The sequence below is a fragment of the Hesperophylax consimilis genome, chromosome 19, assembly GCF_061612785.1.
Source record: "Hesperophylax consimilis isolate HC1 chromosome 19, BYU_Hcon_1.0, whole genome shotgun sequence".
Classification (NCBI taxonomy): domain Eukaryota; kingdom Metazoa; phylum Arthropoda; class Insecta; order Trichoptera; family Limnephilidae; genus Hesperophylax; species Hesperophylax consimilis.
Genome location: NC_142854.1, coordinates 18,266,437 through 18,293,035, shown reverse-complemented (window position 1 = coordinate 18,293,035; position 26,599 = coordinate 18,266,437). Strand labels below are relative to the sequence as shown.

The 26,599-nt window shown below is 36.1% G+C and overlaps 2 long non-coding RNA genes across 2 annotated transcripts; one reads left to right on the top strand and one right to left on the bottom strand.

Moving 5' to 3' along the window:
• Positions 1-5,997: 5,997 nt before the first annotated feature.
• LOC149414934 (uncharacterized) lies at positions 5,998-9,714 on the bottom strand. Its single transcript, XR_016303912.1, has 4 exons — positions 9,526-9,714; positions 9,274-9,412; positions 8,525-8,671; positions 5,998-6,261 (listed from the first exon to the last, which is right to left on the bottom strand). It is a non-coding gene; the product is annotated as an uncharacterized LOC149414934 (long non-coding RNA).
• A 10,052-nt stretch (positions 9,715-19,766) lies between these two features.
• On the top strand, positions 19,767-26,599 carry LOC149414933 (uncharacterized). Its single transcript, XR_016303883.1, has 3 exons — positions 19,767-20,207; positions 23,284-23,443; positions 24,834-26,599. It is a non-coding gene; the product is annotated as an uncharacterized LOC149414933 (long non-coding RNA).

The following is a 26,599-nucleotide window of genomic DNA, read 5'->3' as shown; positions in this document are numbered from 1 at the left end:
CCAACTCACCTTACATAACTAATAATAAATAAACGCCCGGGTTGCCGGCACTGAAATTGAATTAAAATTGAATTGCGCCTTAATATTCGAGTTCTGGTTTGCTGCTAAGCTAAGAAGTTGTGTAGATTGCGGAATCATAATTTCGTAGGCGCGAGCAATTGCGCCTTAATATTCGAGTTCTGGTTTGCTCCTTAGCTAAGAAGTTGTGTAGATTGCGGAATCATGGTTTCGAAGGCGCGAGAAATTGCGCCTTAATATTCGAGTTCTGGTTTGCTGCTTAGCTAAGAAGTTGTGTAGATTGCGGAATCATGATTTCGTAGGCGCAAGCAATTGCGCCTTAATATTCGAGTTCTGTTTTGCTGCTTAGCTAAGAAGTTGTGTAGATTGCGGAATCATGATTTCGTAGGCGCAAGCAATTGCGCCTTAATATTCGAGTTCTGGTTTGCTGCTTAGCTAAGAAGTTGTGTAGATTGCGGAATCATGATTTCGTAGGCGCGAGCAATTGCGCCTTAATATTCGAGTTCTGGTTTGCTGCTTAGCTAAGAAGTTGTGTAGATTGCGGAATCATGATTTCGTAGGCGCGAGTAATTTTTTTTCTTTTCTTTTCTTTTTTCTACTCTGTTTTTAAATTCTGATTTTCCTCTTATTTTATTATTATTATTTTTACTATAATATATATCTTTTCTTTTTTTTACCACTTATTTGTTTTTTATGTTATTAGAAATTGTTAGTTACCAGCCTCAGAACAGACTTTGTCTAGTGAGGAGGGTAAGGAGAAAAATCATGTATGTACATAACTTATAATAAATAAACGCCCGGGTTGCCGGCACTGAAATTGAATTAAAATTAAATTGCGCCTTAATATTCGAGTTCTGGTTTGCTGCTTAGCTAAGAAGTTGTGTAGATTGCGGAATCATGATTTCGTAGGCACGAGCAATTGCGCCTCAATATTCGAGTTCTGGTTTGCTGCTTAGCTAAGAAGTTGTGTAGATTGCGGAATCATGATTTCGTAGGCGCGAGCAATTTTTTTTCTTTTCTTTTCTTTTTTCTACTCTGTTTTTAAATTCTGATTTTCCTCTTATTTTATTATTATTATTTTTACTATAATATATATCTTCTTTTTTTACCATTTATTTGTTTTTTATGTAATTAGAAACTGTTAGTTACCAGCCTCAGAACAGACTTTGTCTAGTGAGGAGGGTAAGGAGAAAAATCATGTTTGTACATAACTAATAATAAATAAACGCCCGGGTTGCCGGCACTGAAATTGAATTAAAATTGAATTGCGCCTTAATATTCGAGTTCTGGTTTGCTGCTTAGCTAAGAAGTTGTGTAGATTGCGGAATCATTATTTCGTAGGCGCGAGCAATTGCGCCTTAATATTCGAGTTCTGGTTTGCTGCTTAGCTAAGAAGTTGTGTAGATTGCGGAATCATGATTTCGTAGGCGCAAGCAATTGCGCCTTAATATTCGAGTTCTGGTTTGCTGCTTAGCTAAGAAGTTGTGTAGATTGCGGAATCATGATTTCGTAGGCGCAAGCAATTGCGCCTTAATATTCGAGTTCTGGTTTGCTGCTTAGCTAAGAAGTTGTGTAGATTGCGGAATCATGATTTCGTAGGCGCGAGCAATTGCTCCTTAATATTCGAGTTCTGATTTGCTGCTTAGCTAAGAAGTTGTGTAGATTGCGGAATCATGATTTCGTAGGCGCGAGCAATTTTTTTTCTTTTCTTTTCTTTTTTCTACTCTGTTTTTCCTCTTATTTTATTTTTATTATTTTTACTATAATATATATCTTTTCTTTTTTTTACCACTTATTTGTTTTTTATGTTATTAGAAATTGTTAGTTACCAGCCTCAGAACAGACTTTGTCTAGTGAGGAGGGTAAGGAGAAAAATCATGTATGTACATAACTAATAATAAATTAACGCCCGGGTTGCCGGCACTGAAATTGAATTAAAATTGAATTGCGCCTTAATATTCGAGTTCTGGTTTGCTGCTTAGCTAAGAAGTTGTGTAGATTGCGGAATCATGATTTCGTAGGCGCGAGCAATTGCGCCTTAATATTCGAGTTCTGGTTTGCTGCTTAGCTAAGAAGTTGTGTAGATTGCGGAATCGTGTTTTGGTCGGCGCGAGCAATTGCGCCTTAATATTCGAGTTCTGGTTTGCTGCTTAGCTAAGAAGTTGTGTAGATTGCGGAATCATGATTTCGTAGGCGCAAGCAATTGCGCCTTAATATTCGAGTTCTGGTTTGCTGCTTAGCTAAGAAGTTGTGTAGATTGCGGAATCATGATTTCGTAGGCGCAAGCAATTGCGCCTTAATATTCGAGTTCGGGTTTGCTGCTTAGCTAAGAAGTTGTGTAGATTGCGGAATCATGATTTCGTAGGCGCAAGCAATTGCGCCTTAATATTCGAGTTCTGGTTTGCTGCTTAGCTAAGAAGTTGTGTAGATTGCGGAATCATGATTTCGTAGGCGCAAGCAATTGCGCCTTAATATTCGAGTTCTGGTTTGCTGCTTAGCTAAGAAGTTGTGTAGATTGCGGAATCATGATTTCGTAGGCGCGAGCAATTGCGCCTTAATATTCGAGTTCTGGTTTGCTGCTTAGCTAAGAAGTTGTGTAGATTGCGGAATCATGATTTCGTAGGCGCGAGCAATTTTTTTTCTTTTCTTTTCTTTTCTTTTTTCTACTCTGTTTTTAAATTCTGATTTTCCTATAATTTTTTATTATTATTTTTACTATAATATATATCTTTTTTTACCACTTATTTGTTTTTTATGTAATTAGAAATTGTTAGTTACCAGCCTCAGAACAGACTTTGTCTTGTGAGGAGGGTAAGGAGAAAAATCATGTATGAACATAACTAATAATAAATAAACGCCCGGGTTGCCGGCACTGAAATTGAATTGAAATTGAATTGCGCCTTAATATTCGAGTTCTGGTTTGCTGCTTAGCTAAGAAGTTGTGTAGATTGCGGAATCATGATTTCGTAGGCGCGAGCAATTGCGCCTTAATATTCGAGTTCTGGTTTGCTGCTTAGCTAAGAAGTTGTGTAGATTGCGGAATCATGATTTCGTAGGCGCGAGCAATTGTGCCTTAATATTCGAGTTCTGGTTTGCTGCTTAGCTAAGAAGTTGTGTAGATTGCGGAATCGTGTTTTGGTAGGCGCGAGTCAATAAGGAAGTTGAGTGAAAAATATTTTGACTTATTAAAAATATGTTCATGTAGATCAAAAAATATCGATTCTAAATATATAAATATATTTCTATATTATTATTCTTAGAATTAGTTAAACGTTCTTGAAAAAGCATTCAATAGCAATAGACTGTATACGCTCCACGATTGGTCGAAAGAATTCTGACGTCACATGTGTCGTGACTTGTACGTACAACGGATCACCTATGGTGCATCTCTTTCTATTACATGAGAGATGGTCGGTTTAGATGAGAGAGGTGTATAGGCCAAACGTTTATTTGGGTTTGTCAAATATATGTACGTATTTATTGTTATTATTATATGAAATGGATTTCTAAAGATACATCGTATAGTGCTTTATAATAATATGTTGTTTATTGCATAACTTAGAAGTTTTTATTATTATACATGTCACATAACATGTGATACACTTCAGGCCGCCGACCGCCCAGAAAAGTCTCACAGTGAACTGGGCTGTATACCGTTATTTTACTTTTGGTCTTTACTTTTCTGCGCGGTGGTCCCGAATTCGCGCGGGGCACGTCAACAAATAGCGACGGCAATACCGTACAAGTACCGTACCGGGCGGGAAAAGCAAATATTCTAACTTAAAATATTATTTTAACTATGAAATCTTAATCAATTTTCTTTTTTTTTAATAACATCAATTCTAATAGACGGTTAACATTGGTAAAAAAATTACTGGAATTCCTTGTTGAAGAATTAAAAAATTTTCCATACAAAATGCTTAAGCGACGTGGTTTTCACAGTTCGAATGACGTCACACCCACACCCCGCCTCTTACCGCTCGGATTCCGCTCGTTTTGGCGGGCTTAATAAAATTTAAACATTGAGAATTAATTTAATTATGAAAACAAACTTTAAAAAAAAAAAAAAATACCAGTATTTAAGTTTGAATGCGAACATTGATAAAAAAAATTTAAAAAAATGGACTCAACTTCCTTATTCTTGCACCTTGATTTCATTTAGTTAGATTACATTACTATAGGGCCAATATCATAAAGTCGATTCCAAAGCCTTAATAAAGACTGTTTGGTATGGCAACCACATTCTAATTCCTGCAAATATAATTAACTTTTGGACAATAAAAGACTTGACTAAAAGGCCCTATGTTCAACTTTTGTACAGATTCGTACTAGGCCTATATATACTCTAAGTATCTAATCTTTTTACATTACAAAACAGTACACCTATGGGAAAGTAAAACTAGCATTATTTGGAGTCTATGTGAAAATTTGGATGCCATATAGTATGTTGAAGGATAAGTGAGCAATGAAGGAAGTTGGGCAATTCATTGATTCATATACTTACTTAGAAAAATTTAGCATTATAGACCAAAAACAATATGGCTTTCAAAAGAAAAAAAGCACAGAGAATTTATTACAGGATTTTTCAAATTATATTAATAATGAATTAAACCATAAAAGACATGTTTTAGTACTATTTATAGATAACTCCAAAGCGTTTGATACAATTGACCCATAGAAATTATTAAAAATCTTAGAAGCAATTGGAATTAGAGGTAACCTACTTAATTTGTTTAAAAATTATTTATTTAATAGACATATCTGTGTAAAAATATTATAAAAAATGAGTTGGAGGAAAAAAATCTATGCTGGAGTCCCGCAGGGGTCGATTTTGGGTCCAACCCTTTATATTATATTTGTATCAATAATGAAAAAAATATTTAAATATGTAAGACACTTTGTATATGCTGATGACACTGCTCTTGTCATATCCGATGAACAATTATCCATTGCGATTAAATATATGCAACATGACTTTACGTCCCTGATAAAATGGTCACATGACGCAGGTCTAATCATTAATACCAAGAAAACTAAATTGATGCACATACGGTCTCCACATGCTTCATTTCAGATCATGCCTAAAATAATTTCACATAACTTTATATGTATTCATCAAAACATTTTACAGCCCTGTATGTGTGAAAGTATTGAACTGGTAAATGAATACGTTTATTTGGGGGTGACTGTTGATTGTCATTTCAAATGGGATACACAAATAAACAAAACTTGCAAGCGGCTGAGAGCGATAGTGGGTAGGATATACAAACTGAAATGTTTCGTTCCGGTGAATATTTTAAAAATTATTTACTTATCACTCGCAGAATCAACTTTACGGTATGGTTTAACTACTTGGAATCACTCTTGTAAAACTAATTTAAACCACCTGCAATCAGTACAAAATTCTATGGTTAAGTTATTAGCTCAAAAACATATTTTTTCACAGAGACGAAACATATCATTGTTGTATCGGAATTTAACAATATTACCGGTGCAGGCCTTATTATGGTACAAAATATTGATTCAACATATATCTGAGTCTGATTATAAAAAGAAAGTGGAACATGAATATAATACAAGGTTTACAAAGAATGAAGGAATGCTTGTTCCAAAATATAATAATAAATATAATAATAAAAATGCTTAACATGTTACCCATTAATATAAAAAATTGCGATTCTACAAACAGATTGAGATATATGCTGAAACAATGGTTACTAAATAGAGATAGTTTATATTAATTTAGGTGTGTTAATTGTATAGTTATAGTAATAATAGTATGTGTGTATGTATGTAATTGATCATTAACATCCTGTTGACAAACTGCTTTATTGCAGTTTAACGGGATTGTAGCTTGAAAACCAATAAAAAAATAAAATAAAATTTGATATTATTTTATTAATGGAAAATAATATATTACACCACACAAAGGAAATATAAACATTGAGGGAACAAACCCCTTTAACAACATGACAGATAAATCCTGAATTGAGCCGATCAGGTTCTGCCCCATCCTGAAATTTATGTTTAATAAATTGCTCCAACAATAGAGACACATCTCGTACTGAGGAAACTCCAGCTTCAACAAGCCTGTTGATCTCCTGTATCAGGTCAGGATGAATTTGTTGGGTCATCTTGGCCGCGTCTCTGCTGTGGTTGTGGCTCGCTTCTCCGATTGCCAAGACGTAATAACGTAGCACACATTTAGGTGGATTGAAGGGCTGCCTTCACTTGTTTCAGAATCTGAAAACAAGCCACAATGTTTTACCATAAATAAAAATAACAGAACCCTACAAAAACAGTAATTATTGGTTTGGTAGGCAGTAAAAAATATAAAATAATATTTTCAACAAAAAAATATCTGATTTCCTGAAGGGCACAGGGAAGTATGCTTCACACCTTCTATTTTGCAGTGTTGAGGCCCTGGGAATCATATTTCCGGCCATGGTTCTGTGCTGACATCTACCATGGCAGCACAGTCAAATTTAATAGATACGAATGTTGAAAATGTGTTTAAGTAAGCCATGGGAAGTTGCGTATTCCCACCACATTTCCTTCTAAACAAATGTGTGTTGTCCAAAACGGTATTTGTATAACCTTGCATCTAACCAGTGTTGTGAAGTATCTAGATACATTTTTGTGTATCTGTATCTAGCTATATTTCTATAACTGTATCTGTATCTAGATACATTTTTACTAGTATCTGACACCTCAGATACTTTATTTTCGAAGTTTTTTTTTTATATTAACTCCACACAGGAGGCCCTGAAGAAAATAATTTCCCTCAGGGTCTATGTCATCTTTGGGGATGCTGTGTGGAGGGTCTTTTTGTGGAGAGGAAGGAGTGAACATGGGTCTTGAAGAGTCCCATGTTGTAGGAGGGAGGAAACACAGAGGCCGGCAGTTCGTTCCACAGCCGAGCTGTTGAACTTAAGAACGAATCGTAGAAGCGACCCGTTCTCATGTGACAAATGTCAACCGTGTACAAATGTTGTGCGCGCATTTGGCGCGTATCCCGACTACGCACCGGTGCCGAAGGGATCAATGACGCTAGTTCCTCAGAGCATCTTCCATTGTAATACCGATAGAACAAGGACAGCATACCTACCTGATGCCTGTGCTCTAAAGATTGCAGTCCGTTTGTTAAGATTGGGGAATCTATCAAACGGACCGCCCGTTTCTGCACAGAGCAAGGGTTTTTTTCAGGTATTTAGGGGCTCCGGACCAGAGATGGCTGCCAAATTCGACAGTAGGGCGCACTTGCGATTTGTACAGGGTCAGCAGTTGTGTACTATTAAAGTATCTGCGGGCCCTGTACAGTACGCCCAGCTTCTGAGAGGCCAACTTTACTCTGGCTTCGATGGAGCTCCCGTACCTGAGCTGGTCACTTATAGTTACACCAAGCATATCAATGGAAGGCCTGTTTGGAAGATTGCTTCCGTTGAAGGAGACTAGATTATCATTTGGATCCCTTTTAGACGTAATCAGACAGGATTGGGTCTTTGAAACATTAAATTCGACGAGATTATTTTTACCCCAGGAGGAAATACTCTCGAGATAACCGTCCATTCTCTGCTTCAAATCCCTCCGAGCCGTTGGAGTTTGTGTGCCCTTTGGGGGCTTGTCAAACAAAAAGCTATCATGAACTGTACTGTCATCCGCGTAACAATGAATCGGTGCACATGTCAAAAGGTCATTGATGTGTAACAAAAACAAAGTCGGAGATAGAACCGATCCCTGTGGGACGCCAGCATTTATAGAGTGAAAGAGAAGTGAACTTCTTTACCGATTTTCTCTAGTTAATTTTAAAGTTTTCTCACAGATTCATGACACAGATTCAGCTAGTGGGTACCTTTGTCCATCTAGTGTATAATATTTTATAGCAGTTTATATACATGGGTCCTAACCTGAGTAACCGAGTACCAGGGTACCCCCGTATATAAAAAAAAAAAATTTAAAAAATAAAATAAAAATAATGAATAATTTTTTTTTTTTTCATCAGAACCCAATGTAATCAAGTTACACATAGTTCACGTATTTTTAATTTATCCAAGGGGCGTCGGGTACCCGGGTAGTAATATGCTACCCGGGTACTCGCGAGTATCACCGCTTGCAGGCCAATTTGCCAATATCTTTTTGGGCAACGAATAAAACAAGCAAGTGTAAATATGTAAAATAATCACAAGCGTTTACGTCTACCGTCTTTAAGAAATTAAAGTAATCGCTGTTTTCGATAATATATATATATTTTTTAAGTTTTCCCCCAAAAAAGAAGAAAAGTATCCGAGTATCTGTGAGTTACTTTTAAAAAGTATATGTATCTAGATACAGATACAATTTCACAATGTATCTTGTATCTGTATCTAGCTACAAATTTTGCCAAGTATCTGTATCTAGATACTTAGTATCTGACACAATACTGCATCTAACTATAGTGAAAACATTAAAATAATGTTATAAAGTGATTGCCCATGTAGGGATAAGCAGAGAAAAGAAACTATCTTACCTTGGTTTTTGCTCTTTCTGCAATTTGAGGTGGAACAGGAAATTATGGAAAATATTTTATTTGTTTCACACTCATCGTTGCGGGACAACCAAGCTTCTTGGAGTCCAAAACTCGGAACCTCTTCTTCTTATGGTTTGGGTGATCAGCCTGAAAGAACAATTCAAGGTATAGGGTCTAATAGGCTTATACGTATAAGACACCTATTATTTGTGCGGCAAATAAATTGCCCATGGTTAACTTATTTGACGCAGATGATTAACTTTTACAAAAGTTGTTAGGGCCTATGCAATGTTGACATTAGTATAAAATTACAAGTGTGGTTATAATCCAGTGTGATATGAATTAAAATTGTGAAATGAGATATAGCTGCAGGGGCTTTAATTAATTTGGCACTTTGAGCACGGTCTTCTTTAGACTAACACGACAGGAGGATGTGTTACGAGCCACGGCACACTTTTTAACACACAAAGATGAATTGTGATTGGTGTGATTGTCGTGATAATCTAAATGAGACGGAGCTGCAACTGCCATATTAGGAAGGCCCCTGGTGTAATCTAGTCCTAGCTTACCTAGGCCCAGGCCCATCGCTTTTTATTTTATTTTAAACACATCACCGACGATACGGTGATCATTTTGGGGTTATAGACATTAATCTTGGACCAGAGAGTCCTCGGTGCTCTGTCAATGCTACTATTGAAAGACGAGGGGAGTAGGCCTAGCTGATGTGGTTCAAGGGTGTATTAACATACCAATTCAACTTTCTTTTCTTCTTGTTATTTGGGCGGTGTAGTCGGGGGCCTTGGGCGCACTCTCTGTACGCATTCATACCGAATGTAAATGGCATCCCAAAGAGCTCCACTGTGGGCGGGCAGAACGTGTATACTGCATCTGAAAGATTGGAAATGTTAATTTCGAATAACTCGTAAATATCAGCAGCTGCTTATGAACTGAAGAAATGGGAAGGCCTACCCTAGACCTAGGCCCTAAGGTTTAGAACTTACCTCCCAACTTCTTTTTCATACTGTCTCTCGTTGAAAAAGAGTGCCCCAACGCGTTCACAGAACACAGACATGCTTCATAATTTACTTCATTGTCAATGTATCCACTGATAACACCTGTCTCTGAATTCTTTTTGAAATTACTTAACGAAACTTCTAAAAGACGGTCTAAACCGGCACTCAAAGCTACGCCATTTCTGTTGATTTCTGACGCTTCCATAAATGAACCACTCACTAGATCAATATCTTCGGGTTATTAGTACTGAGCATAAATAAACCAATCACGTACTGAGCCCATAAATATACCACTCTCTAGATCGATATCTTCCGGCTTTTTGTATCCAACAGAATTATACAGTACTTTACCACAGATATACAAGCAGTACCTACCGTGCGGAGCAGAGCAGTAGACAAGGTAGAGGAAACTCAAGGCCATTTCAAAAAAGATGCGACCATAGACAACATAATTGCTCTCAGCCTACTCTATTCATTCACTAGCACAAAAAAACTATTATAAAAATAAAAATGTCCTTGAAGCAGAAAAATGTCGAAACGTTTTCCAACGGCAAGGTTCATCTGACTAAGAAAATAAACTTTTACAGTGCATTTCCTTAAGATGAAACTTGTTAATCTGAGAAGAAGACACCCAAAATGACAAGAAATTTGCAAAAACACTGAAGAAAATTTCCAAAACATGATTGTCCGACAGTACGACGAAAAATTCCGACATTTTTCAGCCTCATGAACTCATGGTTACATATGTTTAAAAATCTTTAATTTCACCAAAACAATAAGATAATACAGGATAACACTAATCAATAACATGAATAAGTTTATCGATATAATAAATAACATTTATACGTTGTGGAGGAAGACATATGTCAAGTATCAAGCATTGTTCAAAAACCCGAACGAATAACCTAAAACTGTTAATTCACTTTAAACTTGAACTTACGTAGGTAGGTTGAATATAATATGTTTGTAACTCGCTAACACTATACTGGCTTATATTGTATTTTTATCACGAACAACTTTAACACGCAATATTTTCGACGGAAATGATAGTATTTCGGCAGAAAATGACAACCCGCGTGTATAAATAAACCACTCTCATCTGTCAAACGGCAAAATTCCATTATCTCTTTCTGTTACACGAGTCATTATGGTAGAGAGCGAGAGATCAAACCAATCCTTCTGTTCTCACCAATGAGATCTGAGCTTTTAGCCATATTATTCGTTTTCTATAAGAATTTTGAGGTGGGCGTGGCGGTTTCAAATGAGTTTCAAGGCCAAAGCTTAGTTAAATGCCCCTGACTGAGCCCATGGGTCATAAATAAACCACTCTCTAGATCGATATCTTCGGGCTTTTTGTATGGCGCCATTTTGTCACCCCCTTAACCACAGACGACCACAGATAAAACGGTCGTTTGGTCCAGACAGGTAAATATATCGTGGACCATAAATAAATCTCAAGGCCATTTAAAAAAAGTGTAACCATAAACAATATAACTACACCCAGCGAACATCGTTCATTCAATAGCCCACAAAAATTATATTTTAAAAATAAAAATATTGGAATGCAGGAAAAGGAAAATAAAAAAAACCCACAGCTATGCACACATAAAAATACTTTTTATTTTCAAAAAGACAATGGACAGTAATACAAAACAGGGTCAGTACAACCGATGTATTTAGCAATGATTTATCATTGAAGTAGAAGATAAAACTAATATATCTAAACAAAATATGAAACAGAACAAGACACAGAAAAATAAAAAAGTAACGGTCTCAACTAGGAATCGAACCCAGTCTTACTGCAACAACTTAATAGGATTTAATTTGACCTTGCACAAAAATACAAGAATATATACACAAAATACATATTCAACAAATTTAAGTGTTCATTATTATTGCCACAGCACTAGAAGTTATTCAAATTCTCCTGCAAGGGTTTCATATAATTTCCACAGCTCTGTCGTCAGCAAACATCATGGAAAATGCTGGTTAAATCTGAATACTTACATGATGCAATTCTGGAGAGGTTTAAATGACCTTGTATGATGTAATCGTGGCTTTTTTTAGCAGTTTTAGCATCCTAATACGTGGTATTGTATCGCGTCGGAATACGGATAGGTCTGAAAAGGAAAATTAATTAAATTATTAGCCAATGAAGTACATTCAGAAATCAGGAATATTGTATCAAAGAACGAGAGGTTAGTACCTGTATTTTACAACGGGTTCGGGTCCTTCTTTCAATTGGTGGAGATAGACCGGATAACACACTTTAACACAATACGGCATTAATTTATCACCTTGAAGAATTCTAGCACGTAACATTATTTTTAGATGGGTGAAAGAAAATTTAAAATATTTACGTAAAAACATCAACTGACTTTTCAACTTACGAAATGGCGTCTTGGAAATTACCGTTAATTTTTATCGGAGCATAAAGCATGCTTAGCTTCTCTTTCTGTTACATAAGTCGCTATGGTAGAGAGCGAGAGATCAAACTACAATTTTTGCTCTAAGCCAATGAGATCTGAGCTTTCAGCCACAACAGCTTTGTCTACAAGAATTTGGGTATTGAATAACTCCTCCCATCAGGGTTACAAGGTCATGCGGGAGTTATACGCCCCTGCCATGGGTCCTAATGTTTGCCATAGATAAAAGTCTGTAAGTGAAAAATATACGTCACTACTACACATACTCACCATCGGCTAGGATTGAAACTATAAAAAAGGCGTAACCATAGACAATATAATTCTCATTCGAAGCCAATCCCATTCACTAGCCTAAAATTTTGTTCTGAGATGAACAATCAACCTGTCGTAAAAATAAACTAAAATGACTTAAAATCTTTTAAATAAAGGAAGAACATTTATAAGATTATCAAATATGAAATTTTTTTTACGACAGTAACGAATTTTGACATTTCTCTGCTTTTAACAGAAAAATGAAAAAGACAGAAGATTTTTGTATTTCGTAATAAATTCTAATCTATCAATCCGTATTGACCATTTGCGAAAAAGACTAGGGTACTCCTTAAAACTCGGAAACCGGTGTCGAATTGATGTATTGTCCGTACATCCTTTCACATCGCACTTAACATTTTTTGACATTTTCGTGTTTTGACAGCGGCCTATAAACATGCATGAAGTTCGCACTGGTTTGTGGAAAATATACGTCACAGATACACAGCCATAGAGATTTACCGTGTCTTTTTTTCTGACCCACTTTTTTCTCAGAGTTTTACCCCCCTGAACGTTTCTTTTCACCGCCCACCGCGTTTCACTGATTTTGCATCACAGTGATCACAGGCAGTGACATAAATGAACCACTCGAAACAATTTACTCGGAACATATTCGGGTATGCTCGGATATGTTGGCCACGCCCCCTGTCGACTAGTCGCTGTGCATATAGCGACTCCCCTGATGGACATGTACTATCCATAGACAACGGACAAATAAAGAAAATAACAGGATGTAAGCAACGGAGGTTCCTTTTTAAGTATGAATCAGTGATGGGCAGGAACGAAATATATTATTTGAAACATCTAAATAATTGAATAATTAATGATTTTACCGGTCGTAGTTTTATCTCGGGGGAGGGGGGTAGCCAGATAATTGCCCATCTCCTTCCCCATCTCCTTCCCCTGCTCATAACCTTCAGTCTCACAACAAACCCCAATTGGGGATGCCATAGTCGCATGAGCTTTGGTTAGCAGCATGTTAGCAGGGACCAGTTTTGACTCTTGTGCGATATTCACATGAAAAAATATCTAGCACCAAAATGATATTTATTTTAACTCATATTATTATGAAAATAATTTAAGCCAACGGAAAATCCCAGCCAGATTAAAAATCTTATCTACTTCTACATTGGAGACGAGACTGTTGTCAAGATGCTGATATTAGGATATTTGGTGGGAAAAGTATTAACGATAATGCACAATTACTCAATATTATATTGATATCAGATTCAATCGAAATAAGAGCAGGTACCTTCTGTAATTTGTCTAATATCAGACTTCATCATTAAAAATTTTAAACGCAGGAAGTATTTTGTGTGGAGAGATGAAGAAAAAATAATTAAATCAATAAGTACACGATTCCCAAAGATGACACATGCCTTGAAGGAAATTATTTTTCTCAGGACCTTTTCTTCCAGGAAAGTTTCTCAATTTATGTAGGTTTTTCGCCATTATAGAATTCAATAGATTTTTCAATCTCATTCCAGTGAGAAAAAAAACGTATCAGTATCGCCCTTGTGAAAAAGCACCATTCAAAATCGAGAAGTTGCTTTTTTATGTGATATCGCATAAAAGTCCCAACTGTCTGAAGCCCGTGAGACTATGGCGATTAGGGAATGTTGGCTGGAGGTAGTGGGCAAGTGAAAAAGATGGGGAAGAGGACAGTGGGGAGTACTCGGCTGTTGAAATCTGGTCACCAAGCACGGCTTAAGCCAAGCAACGTTTAAATTCTAAATGGTGGTCTTACACCAAAATAATACTGATAGTATTTTCCACTCTGGAACGTGCTGCAAATATACTATACATTATTTTAAATAAATAATTTATGTAATACCACAAAATCCTCCTCAAATAAAATTAACTTGCGGACGTCGGGATTTGAACCCGCGACCTTTGGTTTGCTAGTAGAGCGACTTCCCCCTCGACTACGGAGGTAACGGTTTAAGCTACATATTTATTTATTTACTAATAAATGTATTTAATTCGGACCGCCATTGAATAACACAGCATAGCAATTTGAGTTGCCAACTGTTTTTTTTCAGTTCCCCGTGAGCGAATGGACTAACAATATTTATCGGGCGTTCCAGGTAACCGGGACAAAGTATTTCGGACAAGAGGAGAGGATTGTGGTGGTTTATTTATAGGATTGTGTACCATCTCTATGCCACACCAAGCTGTCACATTGACCATAGATAAACAAATAAAAAAATATCCTAATCAGGGGCGTATAACTCTCGCATAACCTTGTAACCCTGATGGGAGGAGTTATCCTCAACCCAAATTCTTGTAGACAAAGCTGTTGTGGCTGAAAGCTCAGATCTCATTGGCTCAGAGCAAAAATTGTATCTTGATCTCTCGCTCTCTACCGTAGCGACTCGTGTAACAGAAAGAGAAGCTAAACATGTGTTATGCTCCGATAAAAAAATAACGGTAATTTCCAAGACGTCATTTCGCAGATTGAAGTCAGTTGAAGGTTTTAGCGTAAATATTTTGAATTTTCTTTCACCCATCTAAAAATAAAGTTGCGTGCTAGAATTCTTCAAGGTGATAAATTAATGCCGTGTTGTGTTAAAGGTTGCTCAAATGGATTCAATAATCCAGTGCTAGGAAGAAGCAGCAAGAAATACGTTTGTTTGTGTGTGCCATTTCGCGATTGAAATCAAAAATACGGTACTTTTGGGATTAAAAAGTAATGCGTTGCCAACGCTTAATCTTCCAATCATCATAAAATATCCGGTCTATCTCCACCAATTGAAAGAAGGACCCGATCACGTTGTTAAATACAGGTACTAACCTCTCGTTCTTTGAGACAATGTTCATGATTCCTGAATGTACTTCATTGGCTAATAATTTGATTAATTTTCCTTTTCAGACCTATCCGTATTCCGACGCGATCTTATACCACGTATTAAGAGACTAAAATTGCTAAACAAAGCCACGATTACATCAAACAAGTTCATTTAAACCTCTCCAGAATTACATCATGTAAGTACCAGTATTTTCAATGATGTTTGCTGACGACAAAGCTGTGAAAATTATATGAAACCCTTGCAGGACAACTTGAATAACTTCTAGTGCTATTTTGTGTATATATTCTTGTATTTTTGTGCAAGGTCAAATTAAATCCTATTAAGTTGTTGCAGTAAGACAGAAATCCTGGGTTCGATTCCTAGTTGAGACTGTTACTTTTTGTTTTTTTGTGTCTTGTTCTGTTTCATGTTTTGTTTAGATATATTAGTATTATCTTCTACTTCAATGATAAATCAATGCTCAATACATCGGTTGTACTGACCCTGTTCTGTATTACTGTCCATTGTCTTTTTGAAAATAAAATATATTTTGATGTGTGCATAGCTGTGGTTTTTTTTATTTTCCTTTTCCTGCATTCCAGTATTTTTTATTATATAATTTTTTTGGGCTAGTGAATGAACGATGTTAGCTGGGTGCAGATATATTGTCTATGTTTGCCCTTTTTTTAAATGACCTTGAGATTTCTTTATGGTCCACCATATATTTACCTGTCTGGACCAAACGACCGTTTTATCTGTGGTCGTCTGTGGTTAAGGGGGTGACAAAATGGCGCCATACAAAAAGCCCGAAGATATCGATCTAGAGAGTGGTTTATTAAAGAGACTGGGACACGGTCAAGCGGCTTGATCGCAAGCACGTAGTTTTTTTGTCTATTGTTGTCTATTGTTGTCTATTATTGTCTATGCTTAGCGGCTTGACAGCCCGCATCAAGCCTCTCCGTCAAGCATGGCCACGCCTTCCTGTGATTTCGTGGTGGTCTATGTATATGTACTTCTATGCCTTCCTGTCATTTCGTGACTCGCGGCAAAATGGAATCTGTCAAAGACAAAGCGTTCTTGGCTCTTACGTTAGCTTTATGTTTGAATAAAATAATAAAAAGAAACGAATTTGGTGTCAAGAATGGTACAAGTTAAGGTACCGCTTTACCCATGAGCATTTGCAAAGTGTATTACAGGCTACAGCTATTTTTTGTATGAATATCTTGTGCGGTATTCATACAAAAAATATGTTTTCTCCATTGAAAATTCAGAAAATTATTTAATCTACAGTTTGATTATTAATGACCTTGAAAACCGCTGTCATAATTATTAAAAAATACTAAAATACTTCCAAAAATTTTAAATTAGATGGATTTCTACAAATTGAACACAAAAACAATAACTAATTACCTATTTTATAACAATTTTATTCAATTTATATCATTGTTTATGATACGTGATATTTATTTGTCTATTGTCGTTTGTCTATTCCCACAAAAATATAAATTCGCATCAAGCCTCGCCGCAAGCACGTAGAATTGCGCAATGCTTGCAAGCCAGCTTCGGTACACGGTCAAAATGCTTGACACAAAGTGCCATAGACAATAAACTACGTGCTTGCGATCAAGCCGCTTGACCGTGTCCAAGTCCCATTATGATCCTAATGTTTTTTAAACATTGTTTATATTCATAATAATTATCATAAAATTAAACTGTTCCCGAATAGCAGCCGAGTCGGAAAACCCAATTAGAAATGCTGTTGAACCCCCGGCTCCCCCCACGGAGTCCTGGCAGCTGCCCCAACTCCAGTTGTGGAAGCTCATAATGATCAAAAGAAAGTCAAAAGCTCCAAGTGATGTGACGGTCCCTTGGCAGCCCTTAATGGGACTGGGACACGGTCAAGCGGCTTGATCGCAAGCACGTAGTTTATTGTCTATGGCACTTAGTGTCAAGCATTTTGACCGTGTACCGAAGCTGGCTTGCAAGCATTGCGCAATTCTACGTGCTTGCGGCGAGGCTTGATGCGAATTTATATTTTTGTGGGAATAGACAAACGACAATAGACAAATAAATATCACGTATCATAAACAATGATATAAATTGAATAAAATTGTTATAAAATAGGTACTTAGTTATTGTTTTTGTGTTCAATTTGTAGAAATCCATCTAATTTAAAAATTCTGGAAGTATTTTTTAATAATTATGACAGCGGTTTTCAAGGTCATTAATAATCAAACTGTAGAATAAATAATTTTCTGAATTTTCAATGGAGAAAACATATTTTTTGTATGAATACCGCACAAGATATTCATACAAAAAATAGCTGTAGCCTGTAATACACTTTGCAAATGCTCATGGGTAAAGCGGTACCTTAACTTGTACCATTCTTGACACCAAATTCGTTTCTTTTTATTATTTTATTCAAACATAAAGCTAACGTAAGAGCCAAGAACGCTTTGTCTTTGACAGATTCCATTTTGCCGCGAGTCACGAAATGACAGGAAGGCATAGAAGTACATATACATAGACCACCACGAAATCACAGGAAGGCGTGGCCATGCTTGACGGAGAGGCTTGATGCGGGCTGTCAAGCCGCTAAGCATAGACAATAATAGACAACAATAGACAACAATAGACAAAAAAACTACGTGCTTGCGATCAAGCCGCTTGACCGTGTCCCAGTCCCATAACGGGTGAAATGCTTTTCCTTCAATTTTATTTTGTTTGTGGTAATTGAGTGAGACACGGTCAATATGCACATTTTATTTCAAAAATACTTTGTATCAGTTTATCAGTTAGAAAATAATGACAATAAACAACTATTTCAGTTACCGAAAATGAAAAATAATGCATTTTATTTCGTTAAATTAAAATTAAAATCGATTTTTCGCTTGGCGGCCATTAAAGATTAGTTTTTGTATTCTCTTATAACCCATACTATAAACATAAGATTCTAAAATAGGTTCTTAGATTGGGTTTAGTAAAAAAATATATAATTTAAAAAAAAAACTAGTTTAAAAAAGCCACTTTAACATTATTATGTCAAAACATAGCTTGGAGACAGACGTCAAATTATTGTTTGTTTATCGTAATTTCTATTAAAATGTATTATTTTCGGAGACTGAAATAGTTGTTCCTCGTTGTTATTTAATTATTCTAATGCAGGCATCACACGAGGACAGTACAATACTATTTTGTACCAGCTCAGGACCCACTGTCCTAGTGTGGACAGTAGTTTAAAAGACAGAACAATGAACAAGACACTGTCTCAGAGATAGACTGGTAAGCTATCTCCGTACGATAGTCTCTTACCCGCACCACCACGCCCGACCACATTGTCCGCGTGTAAACGCGTATTGACAAAACAGTAGGTCAATACCCAGTCACTCTGCGCGTACGTATCTCGCATTTCGGCTTAAAACGTAACGTAAATGGAACACCAAAATACATCGTGGTATAAAAGACCGATAGAATTTAATATTTATCGCAAACTAGCACGTAACGCGCATCATCATGTAACCATTTGGACAGCGTTCTGCGTTTGAACTATGGTAGAATTGTTGTATTCTCTTGTCCTACGCGGTCGAATCTGTTCACCATGCAGAGACAGGACACTATTGTCCTCGTGTGATCCCATAATTACTGATACAAAGTGTTTTTAACCCTTAAGTGACGTTGTGGACCCATGGACCCACATTGCCTCGAGATTGCACTGGAGGATAGACAGCTATATGGCCGGCCCTGAGCCAAACGGCGCTTGGTCCGAGTAACTAGTAAACGGCTAGGTAGTTAGTTAAATTATCACTAAAATCAATAATTTTCGGATGATTTGTGTTGTTGTGTAGCAACGTGTTTGTGAAAAATAAACTCAAGGGCGATGTGTTAGGACTGTGAGGTGTTAGATATTATCAGCGCCTTGGCAAGTCTATTTACAAGAGTCACATAGGTCCCTGGGACCTACCATGCCGCTTATGTGATTAATTTTTTTTAAATTTATTTTTCCAGTTTAATTTAGATGGGGAGTCAAAACCCCGGATACTTTAAATATCATATTTACATCAAAGATAAACACTATCGGACGTTGGCTATTACTGGAGGAACTGTAAAACCACATATAAATTGAAGATTTAATTCCAGATCATCCAAGAAGTGTTGCATTTAGTGCAAAAATACATATAACTTTAGGTGACCTTTTTAAAGGTGTGTTTAATTGTCATTTAGATGAAATTTCATGGAACCGTATGAATGTAAATGAGGCAAGGAGTGTGTACCAAGACCGAGTTGTTTGGCGGTCCGTCCTCTCTCCTACTCCTGCGGGAAGCGTGATGATTAGTTAGTTAGTATCTTATTTGTGATAAATGAAAATTTAAAAACATCCATTATTTGAATAAATTTTACTTTATCTAGCTAATTAGTTCTGAAAAATTAGTGCCCCTGGGACCCACGGAGTCACGTAAGTTTTGTTCACAAGGTCACAGTTGAAGTAAAATGTGCCTATTAACCGTATGCCGATATTTTGTACTTACTTTTATAACTACTTTTCTGTATATTTACCAACTATTTATGTTTTGGGAAATGGTAAAAGATGCTTAAAAGTTCCATTTTTTCTCAATCATAGTTATATTTGAAGGTTAGAAAATATGCATGAATTATTTAAATATCCCAAACTAAGAACCTCTTTTCGCATGTGTTTCCATCTCCCCCGACTTAAATAGTTATTTCCAGTAGTAATTAAGATGAAATCAAATGTTTTTTTTTATTTAAATTCGTCAACTTTACCAAAATGTCCTTTCTCAATTGATTGGAGCGCGCAACACGGTATGACTTCTACATTCGTAAACACACACGTCACTACAATCTACACATCCACCCCGATGATAACAACTGTAACACCATCAGAAACTTTGACTAAAGAAGGAGGAAGCGTAACACGGCATAATAACCCAAAAATCTATCACAATAATATTAATTTCTCTCTGTTTTCAGGTTATGTGAGGTAGTTGGATGAGCGCCGTGAGACTCTACGGGCAGCCAAACCCCGCCTTGGCTTCGCTGAGGTCACCCGCTGCCTGGACAGCGAATGGGGCCGTCTGTCGGTGCCGGAAAACCAACAGTACCTCGATGCCGCAGAGCAGGACGGGGACAGGTAAATCTCATTCATTCTAGATTAAGTCATAGAGGTATTCTACAGTGGAATAACCAGCCCGTACAAGCAGATACTTAAACCAAGGTTCAATTATGTACATGAAATCTGAAATGCTCGAATCTGCTGGTGTTGTCAGATATCACGCCAATCATTATTCCAATAATGTTAATTAAAATGTCTCAATTTTGTATTGTTCCTTTATGCACCTCGAGAATGTCTGGACAATATTGTATTGTGCCTTTATGCGCCTCCACAACGTCTGGACAATATTGTATTACGCCTTTATGCGCCTCGACAACGTCTGGAAAATGTTGTATTATGCCTTTATGTGCGTCGACAACGTCTGGAAAATATTGTATTATGCCTTTATGTGCCTCGACAACGTCCGGAAAATATTGTATTATGCCTTTATGCGCCTCCACAACGTCTGGACAATATTGTATTGTGCCTTTATGCGCCTCGACAACGTCTGGACAATATTGTATTGTGCCTTTATTCGCCTCGACAACGTCTGAACAATATTGTATTGTGTCTTTATGCGCCTCGAGAATGTCTGGACAACATTGTGTCGTGCCTTTATGCGCCTCGATAACGTCTGGACATAGTTTTCCAAGTGATGAACGGTTAAGAAAAAAGTGCATTATGCCTTATAAACACATAAATATTAACCAATAATAAATTCTCATACATATTTGAAATCTGTTATAATTGTAATACAGTCTAATTTGAGCAAAACGCTATTTTAATAGCAATGTTAATTACAAGTAAGCATTATTTCAGAACTTGGGTTAACCTCACTTTCAAAATTGTTATTTCGGTCATAAACTGCCAATCTGAAAACGGCCAAACTTATTTTTCATCTTATTCTGTTGAAAGCTGTGTAGACACTTGTACTCCCTCACCTTTCTCTTACCCGTCTCCTTCCCGTCCCCTCTACCTTCAGCCTCACAATATACCCCAATTGGGGATGTCATAGCCTCACTGGCTCCAGACGGTTATGAGCAGTTATTCACATAAAAAAATATATATGTTAGTTTTTACCGTCTCCTGTAAAGTTTTCATTTTTTGTCTTGTAGGGTTTTTACCAAACCACAGTTGAAATATAATTATTCTAAAGAGAAAACATATAAAAAATATAAATAATGAGAAAATTATGTATGTAAAACAAAAAATCGCTCATGACAAGTAAGAAAAACACTTATTTAATGAAGCTTATTCTGGTGTAGATTTCATATTAAGACAAGATATCATATATTAAGAAGACAGATTGAACGAATTCAATTCAAACCAGAATTATTTATATAAACAACAGAAAAGTTACTTGTAAAATATCATTAACTCTCAATTGAAAATGTCCACTTTTGATATTATGTTATTGTAATTATTACATTGTCTGTTTAAGACCCTGTAGTAAGCGTTCAAAGATGGTTTGAAAGGGAGATATGTAAATACAAATGTTCGAGGGAGCGCGCTAATATTATAAAACGATAATAATTAAGCGTAAATGGTGAAAATATTTAATAAAACACGACTCGTTTCAAATAGAGAAAAAATCTCTCGAAAAATGCTTAAGTTGCATTTAAAGATACACTGTGAATTTTTTCATGCCCATAACATGTTGAATAACAGAATAAAACGTGTTTTTAATAATTTTCGGAGCTTACTTTGCGATTTTTTTCTATCGAGGAAATTTCAAATAATTAACATTTCGGTAATCTTTGCTTTTTTTTATATTCGTTTTTATTTAAATAACAATCCATCACTGCTTCTTGTTTGTACACTTATTCAACATGCTTATTCTGATTATTCAAAATATTTAGCTGTACGAGGTTTGTTCAAAAGAAAAGGTGAATTTTGAATTTTCGCGGGCTGTGTACATTCGATTATCGTGTTTTTTTTGTTGTTATGTTGGTACACATATGTTTATCATATGTTAGCATTATCAGCCATTTTGGATTAGTGGTGCATATTTTTTCTTTCGATGGAATTTCATATAGTTAATGTTTTGGCATAACAAATGTATAGATATTATCTTCAAAAATAACATATATTTTTTTGGGAACTTAAAAAATTAAAGAGTAACGAGAAACTTGTTATAAATCGGTAGAATTTGTGTGCGCAGGGCTTAAGGCGAATCTAATTCGACAATTAACCGAGCTCTTAATACTCTAAATAATATAAATTTGTCTTGCTAAATCTTGAATTGGTGTATATTATGAATACCAAAAAATATGCTTTAGATAAATTGAAGGCTTTCCTATCGTTTCGCTTGAGTGAAATACAAATAAAAAAATAAATGACCCAATTAAAAATATAAATGTAAACTACTAAAAAATTTTTTTTTCAATAGAAATGTATGAACGCTTAAATGAAACAACTTTAAAAAAATACAGGATTATAGCTTAGATTATCTGTGACAGTTTCACTTGATTAACTTTTTTGCTTTCTTATAAAATTATTTACAAAATAAATAAAAACCAGTTTTGTGCTTGAAATCGAACGTTTGTCAAGCGATTTTAATGCCTACAGTATAAGGTATACCAAGAATATAGACATTTTTGGCTTGTAGCTTCCTCTTAAGCAAGAATTTTGTTTACATTGTGTTTTGCATTGATCCACTTTGAACAGGACGGAAGAGCATGTGGAGCGCGCAAGTTTCATGTTTAGACTACTGTGAAGCCCCTAGTGAGCTCCGTTCATCGTACCAATGGAGACTACTTATGGGTGCATTTTTTTGGGTGGGAATTCTTTTATGTTAATACCGCACAAGAGTCCCAACTGCTTCCTACTAACCGGACCCAGTGGGACTATGGCATCCCCAATTGGGGTATGTTATTAGGCTGGAGGGTAATCAAATGAAGGAGATGAGCTCAGTGACAAAACAGAACATGATAAAAGGGTTGGTTTTTTGTTTGTTTTATCTTTTTCTTTATTTTTCTTCAATGTTCTGTTTTGTCACGTTTCTGTTTTGTAACTGTTCTGTTTTGTCTCTGTTCTGTTTTATCATGAAACCTGTATATTAATATGTCTGGATCTTTTATTATTAAACCCATGGATGTAATGTTTTCTCTTTCAGGACGCCATCCTGCAGAAGCACCTAGAGAACATGCGCGTTGCCGTGGAGCGCGCGAGGAGCGGCTCTGCCACACATCAAGCGCGCACCACCACGCTGCGGGGGCACCTCGGGGCCAAGTTGGACACGCTGGTGCAGGGCCTTAGCAGTGTGCCGCTACTTGGTGAGGCCATCACTGTAAATTCTTTATATTCCACACAGACATAGGAATTGTCTTGTTGAAATGTTGAAGAACGAAGGGAGTGAAGCTGACTGTGATTCGTCAATAAATCAATCTGACAGTAAATAGGCATCTCGCATTATAATATCACCATTTACTTCTTAAAAGTAAAATCTGCTTTTGAATGAATAGACATTTTTACATGGGAGCGCAAATTACTCGCCACGTTATGAACAAATTTGCGAAGTCCAAATTCGGCAAAAAATTTCTTCTATTTTCAGAGTCGAATATTTCGTTTAAGTATTTAGTTAAGACACTTTTATAAATGTTCATAATTTACTTCCCAGCAACCAACCAGCTTTGTGTTTCGCGTCCAGACATGTTTCTACAACTGATCCATATTATACAATGTGAATATGCTTAAAATAATGCTTATATATGGAATGTAATACGACAATTGGGTTTATTCTCTTTTTCACATCTATTTTTACAAGTTTTCATAGCATTAGGTCAACATTTTGCCGTGTTATTTCGTAAAATGAACCGATGATGCCTCGACCATAGTTCGCACAAGAATGATGACGTCACGTTTTCAAATTTCACTTGAGGCCATACGCGAGCCCAGCCGGCTCCAATGGAACCGGTATGGGGAGTGGGGATAATACGCTTTTAATCACTTAGGGCAGGTCTACTAATATTCATATGTCTATGATATTCCATCTATAAAACGTTTATAAATTACTAAAATCGAATACCCTGACAAAAATGATAGTTTAATTAGACTGAATTTTTTTTAAAGCTAAAAGTAGTGGGGATGGGAAGGAGGTGAGGAAGTATCGGGCTATTCAGATCTGGTCACCAAACATGACTAAAGCCATTTCAAGCAACGTTTCAATTCTTAATGGTGGTCTTACACCAGGGCGATACTGGAAGTATCTTAGAAATACTATCTCTGAGGCATGTGTGTTGGAAAACATAAGGTGATCCGAAAACAATGCAAGGCTGTTGTAAGGCATAACAGTTAAGATCTAGAAAGGGACACTTAGACGGTTTGGTCATGTAATGTAAAGAGAATATATGACCCGTTAATGATAGAAGAAGTCGGGGACCGTCGAGGAAGACATGGCACGATCAAGTGAACTAAATATCTTGCGTCAGGTCGTGTTAAGAATCAGAATAACTGTTTACATGTATGAATTTGAATGAAGCAAGGAGTGTGGGCCAAGACAGAGTTGTGTGGCAGTCTATTCTCTCTGCCTAGTTGATATATTTGACTACCCTGCGAAAATTACCTGCTGAAATCTTTTATTATAATACTCTTCAAGGTCAATTTAATTGCCAATTTTGAGTTCTGTTTTCTTGATGGTCTTTTTAATTTCTCTTTTTTTCGCAGGTGGGCTTAATGGGGCCTCTAAGCAGAACGTCGAATAATACATGGAGTCCCTCTGCTCACTGGCCTACAATTCCTACACAGAATGGAGATGCCACATAGGCAACGAAACATCAACCATAGATATAAGGCAACACATAGTTTTATATGTCACAACCATAGATAATAGGAACAAAGGGAGATTGGCATGACTGTCGCTGAGCCACGACCAAGCTGCACATACTATCAAAGCGGTTATTTATTTATTTTAAGGAACATGAAAAGTCTTAATATTAATTTAATATACAAAGGAGGATGGAAAAGAAACAGACCTATTATAAATGTTCACAGATGGTTCAATTGGTAATATACAACTAAGTATTTAGCGAATGTAGAATAAAATATAAAAAGCAGGACTAAGTAACAAATTTAAAAGCCAAACTAAGTAACAAGTATAAAAATGGAAGTAGAACAAATGTAATAAACCAACATAACGCATTATACAAGAATATAAGCAGAATTCTTGCCTGAACAGACTATGCAATAATTATAAAAGCTTATTATCTAAGGTTGATATTTTCATTTGCGAACTTACCAAATACAATAACAAGAGGTCCATAAAAGAATATTTCTCTGATGGTTTGTGAATAATGTTTATGTCTCTGTTGTTTATATCTCTATTATGATTTGATTTATATCTACAATCTCTCTCCCTGGCTATAAATGTATTGCTTTGTAAATTTTTTGTTTTATATAATCTTTTGTTTTGTCATATTTCTTTCTGACAAATTTAAATAACTTGTTCCATATTATGCTGTCTCGGTTAAAGTCACAAGGAGGAAATCCATAATTGGTTTTATTTTATTATATAAAACGTATGTACAAACCGAATGTAAACTGTCGATTTCCCGAAAATGAATAAATAAATAAATATGTGTTTAAAAGTATACAGGACGGATAGAGTGGGAAACAGGTTTTTGCGTTGTATCTGGATGGGGGAGGAAAGAGATGAGGTAATGTTGCCACGCAACTGAAAATAAAAAAATAATAAATTAGCAATTTAAAGATAAAATAAGGTACAGTTAATTTAATCACACATCATTTTGTGCTAATCATACCTAAAATATAATACAATGAACTTCTGTAACAATAGTAACTAGCATTTATGTAATTAAAGTTATGCGTTTGGTTTGTAGGTTGAAACAAAAACGATGCGCTGCTGTGCGTAGAAACAATATGAACTATCTCCTACTACCACCACAGTAAGCGGAAAATATTGCTTATGCCTTGATGGAGGTCTTAACCAGCTGAGGAATTGAATACACAAAGCCTGGGTGGAACCCAAACGCGATGCCGACTCAGCCACTGACCGGTCATTACAGGTCTCTAATATAAAATATAGTCGCTATCCGCGTCTGTCTGTTTGTGCGCTTAGTTCTTCTAAACTACGCAACGGATTGTGATAGGGTTTTCACTATCATTTAGACAATGTCTTCTGCAATGTTTATTTATATAATAAATGCGTATTATATTTATGCAAAGTAGATAAGTCGATGTTTTGTAATCAAGTCGTAAAAAAAATATTTTCGGCGGCTTACATTGCTAATGCTGGCTATACCTTATAAGATACATCAAAATAATTTACTACAGAATTGTCCATCTGAAAAAGGCCTCACAACTTCAAAACTTTACCCCAAACAATTTATAAATCCCCGAGCAATTCTGGGTAGAAGCCAGATAGAAAATAATATAATACATCAATGATTGTACCTGCTTTAATTTTTTTTAAT